This window comes from Kogia breviceps, chromosome 2 (genome assembly GCF_026419965.1).
Source record: "Kogia breviceps isolate mKogBre1 chromosome 2, mKogBre1 haplotype 1, whole genome shotgun sequence".
Classification (NCBI taxonomy): Eukaryota; Metazoa; Chordata; class Mammalia; order Artiodactyla; family Physeteridae; genus Kogia; species Kogia breviceps.
Genome location: NC_081311.1, coordinates 50,654,019 through 50,674,408, shown reverse-complemented (window position 1 = coordinate 50,674,408; position 20,390 = coordinate 50,654,019).

Here is a 20,390-nt window from a genome sequence, read left to right as displayed (position 1 = left end):
GACAGCAAGTAGGTTTATCTAAGGGATATATGAGCTCAATATTATTTAAAATATATAAAATTTGGTCTTACATAGGATTTGGGGTAAGACAGTGATTTGAGCACAGGAATCTAACTGCCTCTATCTCCATTAATTTCATTAGAAAGATTGATAGATAATCAAAATGGAGAAAAAAAAAATTTCAGGCCCGGGTTGCAGTCAAAAGTGAAAAATAAACTTGAAGGATTTCTAAATTATACCTTATTTTCATCCAGGGGAAAATAAAGAGGCATGCCTGAAACTCCAGAGAGGCATCAAGTAGGCTGGTAAAGCAGAGGCAATGAGAGAATTGATTCATAAACAAACTTCAAAATGTAAATTTGACAAAATTTTCTTGGCTGATTGGAATTTGCAGAGGCTAAGTGAAAGATGGGGGATCAGTTGTACAATTCTGTCTTGAATCTAGCACAAGAAGAAGAGCAAAGAAAGCCTCCTACACCCACAAAGGGAACACAGCCGTCCTCCTGAGACTGGAGCATGTCCCATGAGGGAGGTAAGAAAACCCTGATGGAGCTCCACTCCCCAGTCACCATGAGGATGAGGGGCAAGCCTGCAAGGCAGGACTGGCCTCAGGCAGCTCCTCCTCCTCCGTTCCTTTTTGACCTAAACAGGCAGTATTTGAAAGTAACTGAACTGAGTGCCCCCAGGCTCGTGATTTTGGAGAAAGCAGCCAGTGCAGCCAACCTGGGCTCTTCCCTGATAGAGTGAAGAACAACACAGCAAAAGGAACTCTCACTTGACCCCCCACTTGCTAAGTGTGCCCCAAATCAGGGCCTTTGCATGTGCTGTTCTCTCTTACTCAATGCTCTTCCCCAGGTATTTACACGGCTCCCCTTTTCAGTTCATCAAGGTCTCTGCACAAAGGCCACATCTTCAGGACACACTTCTCTGATCAATTCATTAAAAATATCCATCTCTTTATGTTTCATCTCCTTACCCAACTTTAGTCTCCTTCTTAGACACTACATTATGCATTTATATATTCATCTATTGTCTTTTCTGTAACACACTGAGTTCCAGTCCTCTATACCCCAATGCTTAAATCAGTGTTAGTTACAGAGATAATCAATAAACATGAGTTAGCTCGACCTTCTTTTTCTCATTCCCCATCCTCTCTCACAACTATAGAATCTCATTTCAGAAAATATGAGAATCAGGGTTTTTAGAACTGAAGGAGTCAAGCCATCCATGCTATTACAGGCACCACCACCTCCGCTTGTTCAATCCACATCAAGATTTCATGCTCTATCCACATCCTTCTTTGTGTCCTGACTGAATGGAGCTTCTCGAGCTCTGCATCCCTTTATACTGCCAGGAGGAAGCAGGAGTAATAGATTGCTCCCAGAACTGCCTGCCCCATCATTGAGCCTCCAGCTCAAGCTCCCCAGTAAGTGCCCAAGTGCAGCAGTAAGCTCTGCAGCCGATGGCTGGTATCATCATAGACACCAGGTAAGCTTTATGAGCCTCTAAGGCACTCAATACATAATAAATAACAATATACTGCCAGATGTTTACTGTATGACTGCCACTGTGATGAACTGTTCAGGAGGAAGTAACAACCATGAGCAAATAGAAAAGCAAACAAAGAAACAATCTGTTGTGCTGCACCTAAAAATAAATCTAGGAACACAGAGAGATTCATCAGGAGTTGAAATATTTTGTTGACAAAGCCACAGGGATAATAGGTGGGTTTAAATGTGCCTTTCTGTGCACAGCTTCCCTGGGGCATGCTAGCCCACCTTTCTCCAGCTCTCACAGTCACATGAAGGCAGAGCGGGCCACCTGGGGTTAGGGAGAAGGCATGCACTGATCCATTGCCATCCCTTGTGACCTGAGGCAATGACTCAGATGTTTTATGTCCGGGGAAGCTGGTTTCATTCCGACTCCTGAAGGCCAGGAGTTGGGTGATCAGACATGCGCAATAATGGGGTGTTTGGTCCTTTAACAGACCCTAGTCACTATATATATCCTGGGCTATAATTCCTTCTTTTTAAATTCCTGTACTTGTTAGAGGGACTTGAAGGGAGGCGCCACTATTTCATAGTTTTTGTCCCAGTAAAGAAATATTGCTGGATGTCTGAATGCATAATAGCAGCAAAACACACAGTGCCAAAGACTGAATTCTGTTAAAAACTGATGGATATACTGCATGTTTCCATTTATAGAATAACCTTGAAATGACCAAAAATTATAGTGATGTAGACCAAATCAGTGGTTGCCCAGGTTAGGGTTGAGGCGGGGTATGACTCTTCAGAGGTAGCGCGAAAGAGTTTCTTTATAGTGATGGAAGAGTTCCATATCTTCATTGTGGTGGTGGTAACACAAGTTCATACACGTGTGAAATTTCATAGTACTATACACCACCACCAAAAACAACAACAACAAAAACCTGATGAAAACCAAATAAGGTCTGTAGTTTAATTGATAGTATCATGCCACTACCAATGTCCTGGTTTTGAAATGCACTATGATATGTAAAATGTTATCGCTGGGGAAAGCACTATGATATGTAAAATGTGAACGCTGGGTGAAGCACATGCAGAAACTCTCTGTATTATTTTTGTAGCTTCCGTTCTTTTATGTGGAGTAACCATACTTCCCATGTCTCTCCTACTGCTGTGACCACTATACCTGGAGGAACTGTTTTAGGACTCTGAAAAGTAAGTAATAGCAAGTGGATCAGGAAAGAATACCAGAATTCCAAAGACCATCAAATTGGTGGTGAGTTTACATGCTTTTTCCTCCAGTATCCTTTGGCCTGAATTTAATTCAAATCAAAACCTAAAGGTGACCATCAGCTCAGAGAGACCTCCAGGCCCCCAGTTCTGGCTCTGGAGCTGGAAAGGGAACTCTGAAATCTCAAGAGAATGTGGAAGTTCCCAGGTTTTGTTTTTATTTGTTTGTTTATTTTCTTTCCTCTGGCATCTCATGCCCAGCCCCTAAGCAGTAACACAGTGATGGTTGCAAAGGCCTCTCCAGTCAGTGGGGTTGGGGTCCTAAGAGTGTGGAGTGAATCACCATTTTTTTTTTCATGTTCTCCTGCCACTTGACCTGAGACATAGATGCAGTCTTAGAAGATCAGGGGAGGGCGGGGCAAATTAAGCCACAGCACTTTGTCTTGAGGACAGAAAAGAAGAGTGCCAGGGGCCCTTTGGAATATGTTAAAAATGGATATATTGTACCTTGGAGATTGTGAAAAGGAAGTATTGATATATACTGAGAAAACAACCGTATTAGGTTGTTTAAGAACTAGTCTTCAAGCCACACACACGTGGATCTGATTCTACTGAGCACACAAAACATTTAGAGAACTGAAATAACACATAGATCATTGTCTAGGCCCCAGACTGACTGCAGGGTGGCACATATCTGGGGCAAATCTGAGTGGTACTGCAGGACACTGAACACTGAACTGAGATTGGATTCACAGTTCACAGAAGGCAAGCTGAAACTTGTACTCTGAAGCTATCCAGGTCAATTGACTACTAAAAGAACAATACCAACATTTTCCATAGAAGAAGTACATGACATAATATTCAAAATACCAGGAAACAATCCAAAGTTACTTCTCTTCTGAAAAACCAGGAAACTCTCAATCTGCACGGAAAAGGTAATTAACAGGTACAAATGCCAATATGACACTGATGCAGAACTACCTGATAAGGACTATTCAGCAGCTATTATGAAACAGTCCAAGAAGCAAAAATAAATATTCCAAAAAATGGATAAACAGAAAATCAGCAAAGAAATAGAATATATAAAGAAGAAACAAATAGAAATTTTAGAACTGAAAAATATAATAACCAAACTTAAAAACTCACTGGATAGGCTCAATAGCAACAACAGAGAGAAAAAAAAGATTCAAAATATTAAACAGAAACCCAGGGACCTGTGTGACAGTAACACAATATTTAACATTTATGTTATTGGAATTCTAGAAATGGAGGAGAAAAGGTACAATTTGAAAAAAGTATTGAAGAAGAAATGGTTGAAAACTTTCCAATTTCATCAAAAGACATAAACCTATAAAGCCAACATCAATGACACTTAACCAGGAAAAACCCAAACAACTCCATACTCACATACATCATAATCAAACTGCTAAAAATGAAAACAAAAAAAAACTTATAAAAGCATCAGAGAAAACCAACACATTACCTTTAAAGAAATTGATTTTGAATGACTACAGATCTCCCATCAGAAAGCATGAAGGCCAGAAAGCAACGCCACAACATTTTTAAACTGATGAAGGAAAGATCTATTGACCAAGAATTCTGTAGACAGTGAAAATATCCTCTGGATACAAAATGAAATAAAGACATTCACTCATGAAAGAAAATTAAAACAATTTGTTGTTAGCAGATTTGCACACAAGGAATTGTGGACCAAAGTTTTTCAGACAAAAGGGAACTGATACCAGAAGGAAACTTGGAACATCCTCAGAATGGGAGAAAATAGTTGCAAATGAAGCAACTGACAAAGGATTAATCTCCAAAATATACAAGCAACTCATGCAGCTCAATAACAAAAAAACAAACAACCCAATCCAAAAATGGGCAGAAGACCTAAACAGACATTTCTCCAAAGAAGATATACAGATTGCCAACAAACACATGAAAGAATGCTCAACATCATTAATCACTACAGAAATGCAAATCAAAACTACAATGATATCATCTCACACCTGTCAGAATGGCCATCACCAAAAACTCTAGAAACAATAAATGCTGGAGAGGGTGTGGAGAAAAGGGAACACTCTTGCACTGCTGGTGGGAATGTAAATTGATACAGCCACTATGGAGAACAGTATGGCGGTTCCTTAAAAAATTACAAATAGAACTACCATACGACCCAGCAATCCCATTACTGGGCATATACCCTGAGAAAACCATAATTCAAAAAGAGTCATGTACCAAAATGTTCATTGAAGCTCTATTTACAATAGCCAGGACATGGAAGCAACCTAAGTGTCCATCGACAGATGAATGGATAAAGAAGATGTGGCACATATATACAATGGAATATTACTCAGCCATAAAAGGAAACGAAATTGAGTTATTTGTAGTGAGGTGGATGGACCTGGAGTCTGTCATACAGAGTGAAGTAAGTCAGAAGGAGAAAAACAAATACCGTATGCTAACACACATATATGGAATCTAAGAAAAAAAAATGTCATGAAGAGCCTAGGGGTAGGATGGGAATAAAACACAGACATACTAGAGCATGGACTTGAGGATATGAGGAGTGGGAAGGGTAAGCTGTGACGAAGTGAGAGAGTGGCATGGACATATATATACTACCAAACGTAGGGTGGATACCTAGTGGGAAGCAGCCGCATAGCACAGGGAGATCAGCTCGGTGGTTTGTGACCACCTAGAAGAGTGGGATAGGGAGGGTGAGAGGGAGGGAGACGTAAGAGGGAAGAGATATGGGGACATTTGTATATGTATAACTGATTCACTGTTGTAAAGCAGAAACTAACACACCATTGTAAAGCAATTATACTCCAATAAAGATGTTTAAAAAATAAATAAATAAATAATAAAAGAATGAAGGAAGAGCCACATAAATGGTAAATAACTTGGGGGATGTGATAGACTATTCTTCTCAAAAATTTTAAAAATATACTCAGTTGTTGAAAATAAAAAATATATATATCATTGTGTGATGAGGTTTTTAATGTAATTACAATATGTAAGACAATTATAAAATAAGACAGAGACTAAAAGGACCTATATGATGATAAATTTCTAAATTCTACTTGATGAGGTAAAATTATTAGGAGTCAATGAAAGATAAAGTATGTGTATTGTGACTGTGAGACCAGCCACTAACAATCAATGTAAATAGATAAGTTAAAATGTAATAAAAATGTAAAATTCACCCAGTGAATGCAAGAAGGGAGAAACAGAAATGAAAAAATAGAGGAAACAGTCAGAAAACAGGCAACAAAATATTAGACCTAAATCTAAAACTATCAGTAATTACATGCATTGGTCTAAACACTGCAATTACATGAAAATATCAATAGTTTTGTTTGTTTGTTTGTTTTGCCATTTGCAGCAACATGGATGGACTTGGAGTACATTACGCTAAGTAAAATAAGTCAGACAGGGAAAGACATATACTGTATGATATCACATATATGGAATGTAAAAAATACAACAAAAATGCATATAACAAAAAAGAAGCAGACATATATATATATATATATATATATATATATATATATATATATATATAACAAACTAGTGTTTACCAGTAGGGAGACAGAAGGGGGAGGGGCAATATAGGAGTAGGCGATAAAGAGATAAAAACTATTATGTATGAAATAAACTACAAGGATATATTGTACAACACAGGGAATATAGTCAATATTTTATAATAACTATAAATGGAGTATAACCCTTAAAATTGTGAATCCATATATTGTACACCTGTAACATATAATACTGTACATCAGCTATACTTCAATTTTTAAAAATAACCCAATTATATGCTCTCTACAACAAACTCACTTCAAATGTAACAAAATAAGTAAATTAAAAATAAAAGGATGGGCAATTATGTCCCATGCAAAGGTTAATCCAAAGAGAGCTGAAGTGGCTATATTAATATCAGACAAAGAAGACTTCAGAGCACAGAAAATTACCAGGGATTAAGAGAATCATTACATATTAATCAATTATTCAATTCACAAAAAAAGAAATAACAATCCTACATGCATAGGAACAGAGCTTCAATATGCAAAAACTGACAGAAATTGAAAGAGAAATAGAAACATTCACAATTATATTTAGAGAATTCAACATACATCACTCAGTAATGGTTAGAAGTAGTAGACAGACTATTAACAAGGATATTGAGGAATTGAAAAAAGCCATCAACCAACTGATCTAATTGGTGTTTATAGAACACTCCACCCAACAACAGCAGAATGTACATTCTTTTAAAGTCCACATGGATCATTCACCAAGACTGTCAATATTCTGATCATAAAACAAACTTTAACAAATTCAAAATAATTAATTCCTGCAAATTATGTTCCCAGATCTTAATGGAATTAAATTAGAAATCAATAATGGATAACTGGAAAATCCTCAGACACCTGGATATCAAACAGCACACTTCTAAATAATCTGTGGGTCAAAGAGAAGTCCTGAAGTAAATTAGAAAAAAATTTGAACTTAAAGAAAATAAAAATACAAAGATATTAAGAGTTGTGGAGTGCAGTTTAAGCAGTGCATGCAGTGATAATCATAGCAAAAAATGCTTTTATTAGAATATAAGAAAGGTGTCAAATCAGTAATTCATGATTCTAAGTTAAGAACTGAGAAAAAGAAAAATGAAATAAAAACCTAAAACAGCATAAGGAACAAGATAATAAAGAGTAAACTTCAATAAAATTAAAAGCCAAAAAATAAAAATCAATGTAATCAAATGTTGTTTCTTTAAAAAGATGAATACAATTGATAAATCTCTATCAGACTGATAAAGCAAAAAGAGAGAAGACCCAAATTACCAATCGCAGAAATAAAAGAAGAAATTTCTTAAAGATACTATAGATATTAAAAGGATAATACGTGAATATTCTGCCCAACTCTGTGCAATCTAGTCCACAATTTATGTGAAATGGTGCAGTTCTTTGAAAACTTTACCCAAATTCACACAAGATGAAATAAACAGTCTTATAAATATTAAAGAAATGAAATTTTTGGTTTAAACATCTTCTGAAAAAGAAATCCCCAAGCCCAGATGGTTTCACAGGTGAATCATATCAGATATTTAAAGAAATAACACCAATTTGTACAAAATGTCTCGCAGATAATAGAAGAAAACATATCTGAAGTCACTTTATGAAACTTTTATCACCTTGTGCCAAAAGACTGTAGGAAAAAGGAAAACTACAGACCAATATCCTTCATGAAAAATTGCAAAAATCATAACAAAACAATACCAAACTACATGAAATGATATATTCACAGTCAACAATGCAACCAAGTGAGATTTATTCTAAGAGAATAAGGCTGTTTCAATATTTTAAAAACAATCAATGTGATCGACCATATTCAAAGTCGAAAGAAGAAAAAGTAAATTAACAGATCAACTGATGAAGGAAAAGAATTTGACAAAATTCTATATCCATTCATGATAAAACCTAGGACTATAAAGGAACTTCCTTAACATGATAAAGGGTATCAAAAAACAAAAATCGGGGCTTCCCTGGTGGCGCAGTGGTTGAGAATCCGCCTGCTGATGCAGGAGACACGGGTTCGTGCCCTGGTCCGGGAAGATCCCACATGCCGCAGAGCAACTAAGCCCGTGAGCCATGGCCGCTGAGCCTGTGCGTCCGGAGCCTGTGCTCCGCAACGGGAGAGGCCACAACAGTGAGAGGCCCGCATACCGAAAAAAAAAAAAAAAAATCGGGCTTCCCTGGTGGCGCAGTGGTTGGGAGTCCGCCTGCCAATGCAGGCGACATGGGTTCGTGCCCTGGTCCGGGAAGATCCCACATGCCGCGGAGCAGCTGGGCCCATGAGCCAGGGCCGCTGAGCCTGCACGTCCGGAGCCTGCACTCTGCAATGGGACAGGCCACAGCAGTGAGAGGCCCGCGTAAAACACACACACACACACACACACACACACACACACACAAATCATACAGCTAATATCATACTTACTTACTAGTGAAAGACTAAATGCTTTCTTCTTAAGATTGGGAAAGATAAGGATGTCATTCACATTACTTTTATTCAGCTTAGTACTGGAAGTTTCAACCAGTGCAACAAGCAAGAAACAGAAATTATTTTAAGAAATAGACTAGAAATGAAGAAATAAAACTGTCTCTATTCACAGATGAATGATTGTCTACATAGAAAATCCAAGAGGATAAAAAATTTTTTAAAAAACGAACATAAATCCTTCTAGAAATTATAATAAATAAGTTTAGCAAGTTTTCAGGACATAAGAATAATCAATCCTTTTTCTATATACTAACAATGTAAAATTAAAAACAGAAGTTAAATCAATACCATTTATAATAGTTCTAAGAAAATAATGAGATACTTTGGTATAAATAGTTTTTAAAAATCAAGTATAGGATTTATATACCAACAACTACAAATCACTGATGAAAGAAATTAGCAAAGACCTAAATAAATGGAGATATTCCCAATGTGATAATATTTGAAGGTGGGACCTTTGGGAGGTAATAAGGTCATGGAGGTGGAGCCCTCACAAATGGGATTAGTGCCTTTATAAGAAGTATGAGGGCTTCCCTGGTGGCACAGTGGTTGAGAATCCGCCTGCCGATGCAGGGAACACGGGTTCGTGCCCCATTCCGGGAAGATCCCACATGCCGTGGAGCAGCTGGGCCCGTGAGTCATGGCCACTGAGCCTGTGCGTCCGGAGCAACAGGAGAGGCCACAACAGTGAGAGGCCCGCGTATCACAAAAAAAAAAAAAAAAAAAAAAAAAGAAGTATGAGTTATACGATCTCTCGCTCAGCCTTGTAGGGATAGAGCAAGAAGATAGCTAATTACCAGCCAGGAAATGGGCTATCATCTAACACTGGATCTGCCAATACCTTAATCTTGGATTTCCCAGCTTCCAGCACTATGAGAAATAAAACTTTTTTGTTTAAGCCACTCAGTCTATGGTATGTTTATTATAGTAGCCCAACTAAGACACATGTTTATGGATTAGAAGATTCAACATAGTAAAGACATTAATTCTTCCCAACTTGATCTGTAAATGAATGTAATACTGACCAAAATTTAAGCAAAACATATTGTAGATTTAGACAAGCTGATTATAAAATTTATATGAAAAGGTAAAGAAACTTGAATAGCTATAACAATTTTGATCAAGTATAAAACGTTTGGAGAAATCACACTCTCCAAATTTAAGAATTGCTATAAATCTACAGTAATCAAGACATTGTGGTATTGGTGAAGGAATAAACACATATATCAGTGAAACAGAATAGAATGTCTAGAAATAGACCCTCACAAATATGGCCAATTGATATTTGACAAAGCTGCAAAAGTAACTGAAGAGAGAAAAGACAGCCTTTTTCAACAAATGGTGTTAGAACAATCTGATATACGTAGACAAAAAAATAAACCTTAACCTACATCTCATACCTTATACAAAAATTAATTCAGAATTGCTTATACATCTAAATATATAATGCAAAACTATAAATATTGTAGGAGAAAATCTTCGTAACCTAGGGCTATACAAAGAATTAGAATTCTCAGACATGATACCAAAAACCTGAGACATAAAAATTATATATTTTTGATAAATTGAACCATCAAATTTAACAACTTTTGCTCTGCACAAGGCACTATCAGAAGAATGAAAAAGCAAGCTACCAATTGGGGAATTATGTTTATAAGTCACATATCTGATAAAGGACTTCTGCCCATAATAATAAAGAACTTTCAAAACACACAGTGAGAAAATAAACAACACATTTTTTTCAAATGGGCAAAATATGTTGACAGACACTTCACCAAACATGTATGGATGGCAAATAATCACATGAAAAGATATTCAGCATGATTAGCTAGTGAATGCAAATTAAAACGATGATGCAACAAAACCGCCATCTATTGAATGTCTTAACTAAAATTTTCTGATGATACCAAGTGCTGGAGAAGGAGTGGAACAGATGGATCGCTCATACATTTCTGGTGGGAATATAAAATCATGCAGCCACTATAGAAAATTGGTCAGTAGTTTCTTCTAGAGTTAATCATGTACTTATTATGGCCCAGCAATTTCACTTCTAGACATTGAATCTAAAGAAGTGAAAACTTATGTTCATGTACACAAAACCTGTACATGGATATTTATAGCAGCTTTACTCTTAATCACCAAACACTGAAAATAACCCAAATATCTCTCAAATAGGGACTGAATAAGCAAGTGGTGCTACATCCACACCATGGAATATCCTTCAGCCATAATAAGGAACAACCATTAATACTAATTTAAAAAAGGATGATTCTCCAAAAGCATTATGCTGACTGATAGAAGCCAATTTCAAAAGGTTATATATCACATGATTTCATTCATTTGACATTCACAAAAAGGCAAAACTACTGTGTTGGAAAACAGATTAGTGGTTGCCAGAGGTTGTGAGTGGGTAGGAAATGTGAGTATAAAGACAAAACATAAGGAAGTTCTTTTTTTTTTTTTGAGTGATGGAATTGTTCCATATGCTGATTATTGTGGTGGTTACATAAATCTACATATGTATTAAAATTCATAGAAATGACATTAATCAGGACAGTGTGGTATTGGCAAAAGAACAGACAAATAAATCAATGGAACGGAATAGAGACCCCAGAAATTGACCTACACAAATAGAGCCTAACAAACTTTGACAAAGGAGCAAAGGAAATTTAATGGGGAAAAGATAGTCTTTTCAACAAATGGTGATGGAACAATGGGACATCCACATACAAAAAAAATTATCTTGACACAGACCTTACACTTTTCACAAAATTTAATTGAAAATGGACTATAGATTCAAATATAAATGCAAAATTATAAAACTTCTAGAAGTTAATATGGGAGAAAATCTAGGTGTCCTTGGGTTTAGCACTGACTTTGTAATACAGTATGAAAGCACACTCCATGGAAGAAAAAATTGATAAGCTGGACTTCATTAAAATGAAAAACATCTACCCTAAGAAATATACTTTTAAAAGAATGAAAAAACAAGGCACAGACTGGGACAAAATAGTTGCCAAATGCATATCTGATAAAGCACTACTATCCAAAATATATGAAGAGCTCTTAAAACTCAAAAATAAGAAAGCACACAGCTCAATTAAAATGGGTAAAGGGTCCAAACAAACATCTCACCAAAGAAGATAATCAAATGGCAAATAATCATATGAAAAGATGTAACACATCATATATCATTAGGTAATGGCAATTTAAAATAACAGTGATAGGGCTTCCCTGGTGGCGCAGTGGTTGAGAGTCCGCCTGCCGATGCAGGGGACACGGGTTCGTGCCCCGGTCCGGGAAGATCCCACATGTTGCGGAGCGTCTGGGCCCGTGAGCCATGGCCGCTGAGCCTGCACACCTGGAGCCTGTGCTCCGCAACGGGAGAGACCAGAACAGTGAGAGGCCCGTGTACCGCAAAAAAATAAATAAATAAATAAAATAAAATAAAATAACAGTGATAAATCACAACATACCAATTAGAATAGTTAACATCCAGAACACTGACAACATCATAAGCTAGTGAAGACTCAGCGCAACAGGAACTCTCAATCATTGCTTGTGGAAATGAAAAATGGTACAGCTGCTTTGGAAGAACAGTCTAGCAGTATCTTCCAAAGCTAAACACAGTCTTACCATACAATCCAGCAATATCTCTCCTTGTAGGTCCACACAAAAACCTACATAGAAATTTCATAACTGCCAAGCCTTGGAAGCAACCAAAATGTCCTTCAGTAGGTGAATGGATAAATAAACTGCTACATCCAGATAATTGAATATTATTTAGCACTGAAAAGAAATGAGCTATCAAGCCACAAAAAGACATGAAGGAACCTTAAATGCACATTACGAAGTGAAAGAAATCAGTCTGAAAGGGCCAGCTATATAATTCCAGCTATATGACGTTCTGAACTGGCAAAACTATAGTGACTAATAAGATCAATGGTTTATAGGGATTGAGAGGAAAGAAGAAGGGATGAATAGTTAGAGGGAAGGGGATGTTTAGGACAGTGAAGATATTCTGCATAATACAATGGTGGATATATGTTATTATACATTAGTTAAAACCCAACACCAAACATCAACTATAAAGAAAACTATGACCTTTGGGTGATTATGATGTGTCAATGGAGATTGATTGATTGTAACAAACTACCACTCTGGTGCAAGGTGTTGTTAGAAGGGGAGGCTGTGCACGGGGGTATATGGGAACTTCCTCTTGATTTTGCTGTGAACCTAAAACTACCCTAAAAAATAAAGTCTAGGAGTTACTCAGTTTTCCTGGGTCTCTCCCATGTATACAGGAGCTGAACATGTTATTAAACTTGTTTGTTTTTCTCCTGTTAAAAAGAAACAAACCCCCCCCCAAAAGTCTATTTAAAAAAGAACAGTTATTTACCTCCCAAACTAACAATGCCATAAGAGCAAATATTCATTTGGTGCTTACTGCGGATAGTGGAAATATATTGATATTGGTCAAAACCTATAGAACTATACAACACAGAGTCTTACTGTAAACTATGGGATTTAGTCAATAATAAGGTATCAATATGGGTTCATCAATTATAACAATTGTACCACATTAATATAAGTTGTTAATAACTGTGTACAGAATATGGGGTAGAAAGGTAATATATGGGAACTCTTTGTAATACCTGCTCAACTTTTCTGAAAAGCTCAAATTGCTCTAAAAAATATACTCCATTAGCTAAAAAGTCACAGAACTGTACACTGGAAGAAAAAAATCTATTTTACTGTATTGATCATTTAAAAAACTGAAAATAAAAGCAACCTAGATGTACAACAGGGGAAAGTTTATATGTGCCTATAGGCAAATCTGCTCAGTCATCATTCAACAAATATTTATTTAGAGCCTCATGTACTTGTGAAATTAAACATCTACTCAGAGTACTAGCTAGCATTTATTCTTCCTTTTCTTTCACTCAATTAGTGTCAATTAATCTCCATCTTGTGAGACTCTCCAGTCCTGTGGAGCTTTTTTCCATTTTTCATAGCTTAGATTTTCTGGGTGATCATTTTCTCCACTTTCTTGCCATTATCTTTGCCTCTCTTGTCCTTTTGCCAAACCCACCTGGCTACTATGAGACCATTCAACTACTTTCCTTCTTCACCTCTGGACATAGGACACTGAACACTGCTGGAGAAAACTCCTGAAGCACACCCTTGGGAGGGTGGTCATTGTAGCATCTCTGATTTCAAGGAAGTTCCCAGCACTACTCAGTATTGATGTTATATTTGTGTGTGAGAGATCTCCCATAACGGTAATTTTAAACCTTCTCCACTTTTCTTAAATATCTGACTCTACCACCCTGCTTTCCCTCAGCAGTTGGCATTTCACTAAAAATGCATTAGGAGTCAGCACATGAGATCTACCCGAAATTCCCACTACTAAACTGATAAATGTAGCCTCATCCAAAATCATCGTTCCTTCTTTCTGCCTATTAAAATGGAAGCCTTATCCTCCAGGTCTGCTCTTTCCTCCTGGGGACCTCATCCTATTAATTACTCCTCTCTCTGTTATCATTGAATTATTTTCAAAGTATCCCTTTCTACAAGATTTCTCCCAAAAGCATTTACAATTTATCAAATCTTTTCCAGTTTTGAAAAAAAAAATCCTGTTCAGATAAACATTAGAGCTTCTATCCTGTTCTCTCTTCTTATTGATAACCATCGACTGTCATTGAGATAATTCCCCACTTTTTTTTTTTTTTTTTTAAATTTTTTGTGGTATACGGGCCTCACTGTTGTGGCCTCTCCCGTTGCGGAGCACAGGCTCCGGACGCGCAGGCCCAGCGGCCATGGCTCACGGGCCCAGCCGCTCCGCGGCACGTGGGATCTTCCCAGACCGGGGCACGAACCCATGTCCCCTGCATCGGCAGGCGGATTCTCAACCACTGCGCCACCAGGGAAGCCCAATTCCCCACTTTTCACTCACTTCTCAATTCAAGTCATCCGATTCTTTTCCATAAAATAATGTACTGAAAAAGGTATTAATGAACTGTTTGGATGCCAAACCTAGTGGGCACTTTTAATCTTTATTTTCCTTGATCTCTTCTCAGCACTTAAAAATTTTCTTCCGTTGGCTTCTCTGATTTAATACTCTTATTCTATTGCTCATTTCTATTTGTTTGCTTGCTCCTTTATAACCTCTGTTGTCAACTTTTATTCTTTCATCTTTCACCTAAATGATGGTCTTCATACTCAATATATGGTCCCTGGACAAGCTCTTTTATTCCTATACATTCAATTAGGTATCTTAACTCCAGTGTAATTCTCTTTCCTGGATTTCAGTTTTATAATCAGTCAACCTCCTACCAGTCTCCTCTACTTATATTTCCAAAAGTGTCACAAAATTAAAATAAAAACTGAATTCATTATCCTCTCTTTTCCAGTAATCTGTCTTAATTTTCCATCCAATTAGAGCCAAGTCTGAATTCTCAGTCATCCCTAACATATTCCTCTCTTTAACTGCTCATATCCAATCAGTTCCTAAACCCTGTTGGTTTTACCACCTAAATATCTCTTGAATGCTATATATTTTTCTCCAATGTCAATCACAACGTAAGTAAACCCACCATCATATCTCATATGAATTATACATCTAGTCCTTTAACTTGTCTCTTGCCTTCAGTTTTGTCCACCTCTGGTGCCTTTTTTTATATAGCAACCAGAGTTATCTTTCTCAAGCAAGGTTCTAATTAAATCATCCTCCTGCTTAAAATACTTCAATGACTCCTCTTGTGTTTAAACTAAAATTTTGTCTCCTTAGCAGAGCTGACAATCTTCCACAATTTGACCCCATCCTGATTCAGCTCTCACCACTTCCCGTTCACACTCTACTTTCCAATCAATCTGAACTATGTGCACTTCCCAGAGCTCGCTGTTCTATCTCATGTCTCCAGGCCTTGGAGAATGGTGCCCCCACTCTCCCAACTCCATGGAATGCTCTGGAACTCTTTATTACCACACTAGCTTCTATTTATCCTTTATTACTCAGTTAAGATACCACCTTCTCTAGATATCTGTTTCTGGGATAAGTGCTGCCACAATACTCCACATTTATTTCTATCACATCCCTAGTCATGTTATGTTATAATCGTTGGTTACTTGCCTGATCTCATGCTAGTGGGACTTCTTGAGGGCAAATTTAAAATTCTGTGTCTTTTTTTTTTTTTTTTTTTTTTTTCTTTTTGCTGTGCCATGCGGCTTGTGGGAACTTAGTTCCCCAGCCAGGGATCAGGGATCGAACCTGTGCTCCCTGCGGTGGCAGTGCAGTCCTAACCACTGGGCCGCCAGGGAATTCCCAAAATTTTGTGTCTTACTGATCTCTGTGTTCTTGATGTCTAGATGTCTAACCCTGTAGACAACCAAGAAGTGTTTCAACAAAACAAGAAATGTTTAAAGAAGGAAGTTAGAAAATCAAGAAGGAGGGAAGGGAGGGAGGACTACTCATGTACATGCCCTCTAAGGTCCCAGCTATGTAAACTTGCAGAAATACTAACAGGTATTTTGTTCCTGGCATGGGATTATGGGTAATTCCTCCCTAGTTTTGAAACACTGTATTTAATGTTGTTACATTGCTTCTATAATTAAAACAAAACTAATTTGTGTTCTGCATATGCCTGACAGGGAGTGCTGCTGTGGCAGAGACTTCTCTGTGTTCCCCGAAAGTTATGTCTTCTTCATGGCACACAACCAAACTGGATTTCTTAGCCTCTCTCTGTGTTACTGTAGCCATGGGATCAAGTTCCAGCACAAAGAATGCAGTGCTGTGTGCCACTTCAATGCTTAGTCTCAAAATATCCTCCCACAGTGAATTCTGTTCTCTCTTCCTGTCTGGAAGGTGACCAGAAAGAACTTCAAGAACCTCAAAGAGGGAAGAACCACAAGATGGAAGAATCCTGGGTTCTTAAGTGATGGCCTGGAGAGCCACCCAACCAAAATCCCTCAAATGGACTTTACCTGAGTGAGAAATTTGTTTCTATTGCAGTAAATCACCAAGGTTTGACAATTTATGTATATACATACATACGGCAGTTAAGCTAAAGTAATACTCTTAGTAAAGAGTTTAATATGGTCCCAACTAGAATCTAACATGACCTTGATTTATAAATGGCTTGTTCTAGAGCACATGAAAAACTATCACCAAGCTTGACTCCTATAGCTCTGAAATGATGAAATTTTAAATTGGTTTTATATATATATATATATACACATATATATATATTCTACATGAACTGTTTGAGTTTAAGGAGATAATAGAGATGTTATTGGCTGTCCTCTCCATGTTTACACATGAGAATCCTGAGGTGCAGAAAGGGAAAAGGCTAGTCCGGTGTGGCTGAGTCATCTTGCTTTCAAGTCTCCTAACTCATATATGAGAATGTCCTGTTTGGAACAGCTGGGTCTCCATTGATAGTCCAGGACGACACACGTGCTCTGGGTGTCTAAATGCAGTCCTCTCCCTCAAACCCCCATGGGCATTCCTCCTGAAACTGCCCTTGTGTTTGAGAAGGATCACTTTCTCAGATAGAGGAGAACAGTTCTCTGACCAAGAGCATTCAAGCAGCTGCACTCCCCCAATAGAACCGTTAGAACAACCATTCTTCAACCCAGAATATTTCTGTAATCTTGGTGTCACAATGAACTTCCTAAATCAGATACAAAAAAAAAAAAGCATAAATTTTGAGGTAAGAATGAACTAATTTTGCTACATCACATTTAAGAATGCTTGTTCAACAAAGGATGCTGTAGATTTTGTTATCTGATGACAGCCTAAGAGAAGATGGTGGAAAAACAGAATCCCTCATCCACTTCTGGTAGAAGTGTAAAATGATATGTTATTTGGATCTATCTGATTGAGAGCTATCTGGGTATGCTTAGTGAAATTGCATATGTGCACATTCTATGATCCAGCAATACATGAAGAAAACTCCAGCATAGGTCTACAAGAGGACAGGTAAAATGGTGGAAGGGAGCCACTGCTAGAAGAATGAAAGCAAAATGTGAGGGATAAATACTGGACTGCACTGCAGCATTCACAAACACTGAAGATCTGCATAGAGCAACACAGTTAGTATTAAGAACAACATAAAACAAATCTGGAGGGAAAAAAGTATAAAACAAAGCAATGTTGATATGCATGTGCTATACATGTAAACTTAAATACATAGGAAACAGCATTAAATACATTTTTCTTTTTTATCAAGAAAGTTTTGGGGCATACAGATATATGCACAATATAACAAAAAGCCCATATACCTGCTACTCAGCTTAAGAAATAAAACATTACATTTAAAATTCTAAGGAATTTTAGCTAAGGACAATTCTCCAGAAAAGGGGCAACCGGGAATGTTATAAGTCAACATTCATGGCAGTTAAGGGATGCAGCAGGCTACCAACATTATCTATTACAATCTTATCATTTTTCAGAATGAATATATACCCCCCAAACATGTAGATTTCACATATTATGACAAGTGTTGAGAAAAAGAAATGAAGTTAGGGATGGGTAAAGTAAAAACTTAAATGCATATTACTAAATGAACAAAGTCATCAGGAAAGGCTACATACATGATTCCACGTATATGATATCTTGGAAAGGGCAAAACTATGGAGACAGAAAGAAGACCAGTGGTTGCCTAGGGAAAGGGGAAAGGGAGGGATAAACAGGCAGATAACAGAGGATTTTTAGGGCAGTGAAAATACTCTGCATGATACATACCATTGTCCATTTGTCCAAACCCATAAAATGTACAACACCAAGAGTGTTGTCAACTATGGACTTCAGGTGACTATGATGTGCCAGTGTAGGTTCATCAGTTATAACAAATGCACCACTCTGGTGACGGACGTTGATAATGAGGAAGACCACGAATGTGTGTGGGCAAGAGCTCTAAGGGGAAATCTCTGTAACCTCCTCTCAATTTTGCTGTGAATCTAAAACTGCTTTTAAAAAAAAATACAGTAAAAGCAAAAACAAAAACTCAAAGGGTTTTTTTACTGGATGATTGAATGTGAAGTTCAAGTCATGCACATCTCTCAGTCCAAGATACAGTAAAAGACTGATATAAATAAATACAGTGAGCAATAAATATACCATCTCTTCCCCAACAACACACTTAGCCTTTAAAAACATTGATTTGCCAAAACTGAGGAAGCCCTGTGAACAGTCAAGGTCTATAATTTAGGTGGTTTTTGTTGAGCTTTTGTAACTCTCTACTAGTAAGCCTGTGTTCAGGCATTCTTCAATTGTAGCTCTTAATTGCAAACTTTGGAACACTCCAAATTCGGGGTGAGTGATGCCAAATTCACTAAAACCCAATACATACTGATGGACTTCATTTTACTTCTCACTGTAGAATTATTTTCAACCTCAAATCTGCATTCTGAAGAAGCATAAGCTTTGTGTTCTGATTTATTTTTGCTTAATTTCACTGGCAAAGTGATGTTTTTCTATGCTGGCTATCTTGCAAGCAGAATAAGATGCATGTTACACAGTCCATCCACTTTGTCTCTTTTCCTGGCCATACAAATGCATTTTTACATTTCCATATTCTCCCCACTTATACTGCCACCTCCACCACCTCATTTGAAACATACAGATTAATCAGATACCAATCTAACTTTTATAAAGCTCGCCTAGAATCAAGTTAGGCAAGATGATGAAAGAGTTAGCAGGAATCTCTATCCCAATGGAGTATCTATCTATTCCAAAATTTAAAGGAAAAGAAAACCCAGAAACAATGTATAAAATTAAGCAGAATAATAAGCCCTACAGATGTCACTGCAGAAGCCATAATATGACAGATTGAGGCTTCAGAGGGAAGATTTGGCATCTCAGTGCTGTCTGAGAAACAGATCACTTGGCTTTGGGCCCAAGTGGGTCAAGGAGGGCCAGCGAGGCCCGGTTCAGCATCAGAATCATGGGAGGACTGTACCTGGTTGATAGGATGAAGAGAATGCCTGCACTGCCCCCACCCCAAGCCCCCAGAATCCTACGAAATGACAGCTTCTGTCTAGGACTTTGGGTGGGTAAAAATGTCTTCTAGGTCTCCCATGGAAATTTAATTCATAAGTTTATTTCATGTGTGGAAATAAAGGCAAAATTTTCTCTACTCAGGATGGTAATTCACAAATGAGAAAAACAAAAGTAAAATGTAGTTTCCAGCTGTTGAAAACTCTTAGGCTGTCTGGCAAAACTAAATGCAAAGCAATCCAGATTAACTATTATACAATTTGGGTGTATAAGAAAGATGTTTAGGGACTTCCCTGGTGGCACAGTGGTTAAGAATCCACCTTCCAATGCAGGGGACATGGGTTCAATCCCTGGTCCGGGAAAATCCCACATGCTGCGGAGCAACTGAGCCCATGTGCCACAACTACTGAGTCCCCGTGCTGCAGCTGCTGAAGCCCACATGCCTAGAGCCCATGCTCCACAAGAGAAGCCACTGCAATGAGAAGCCCATGCACTGCAATGAAGAGTAGCCCCTGCTTGCCACAACTAGAGAGAAAAGCCCGAGTGCAGCAACAAAGACCAAACGCAACCAAAAACTAAATAAATATATTTTTTAAAAATTTATTTTAAAA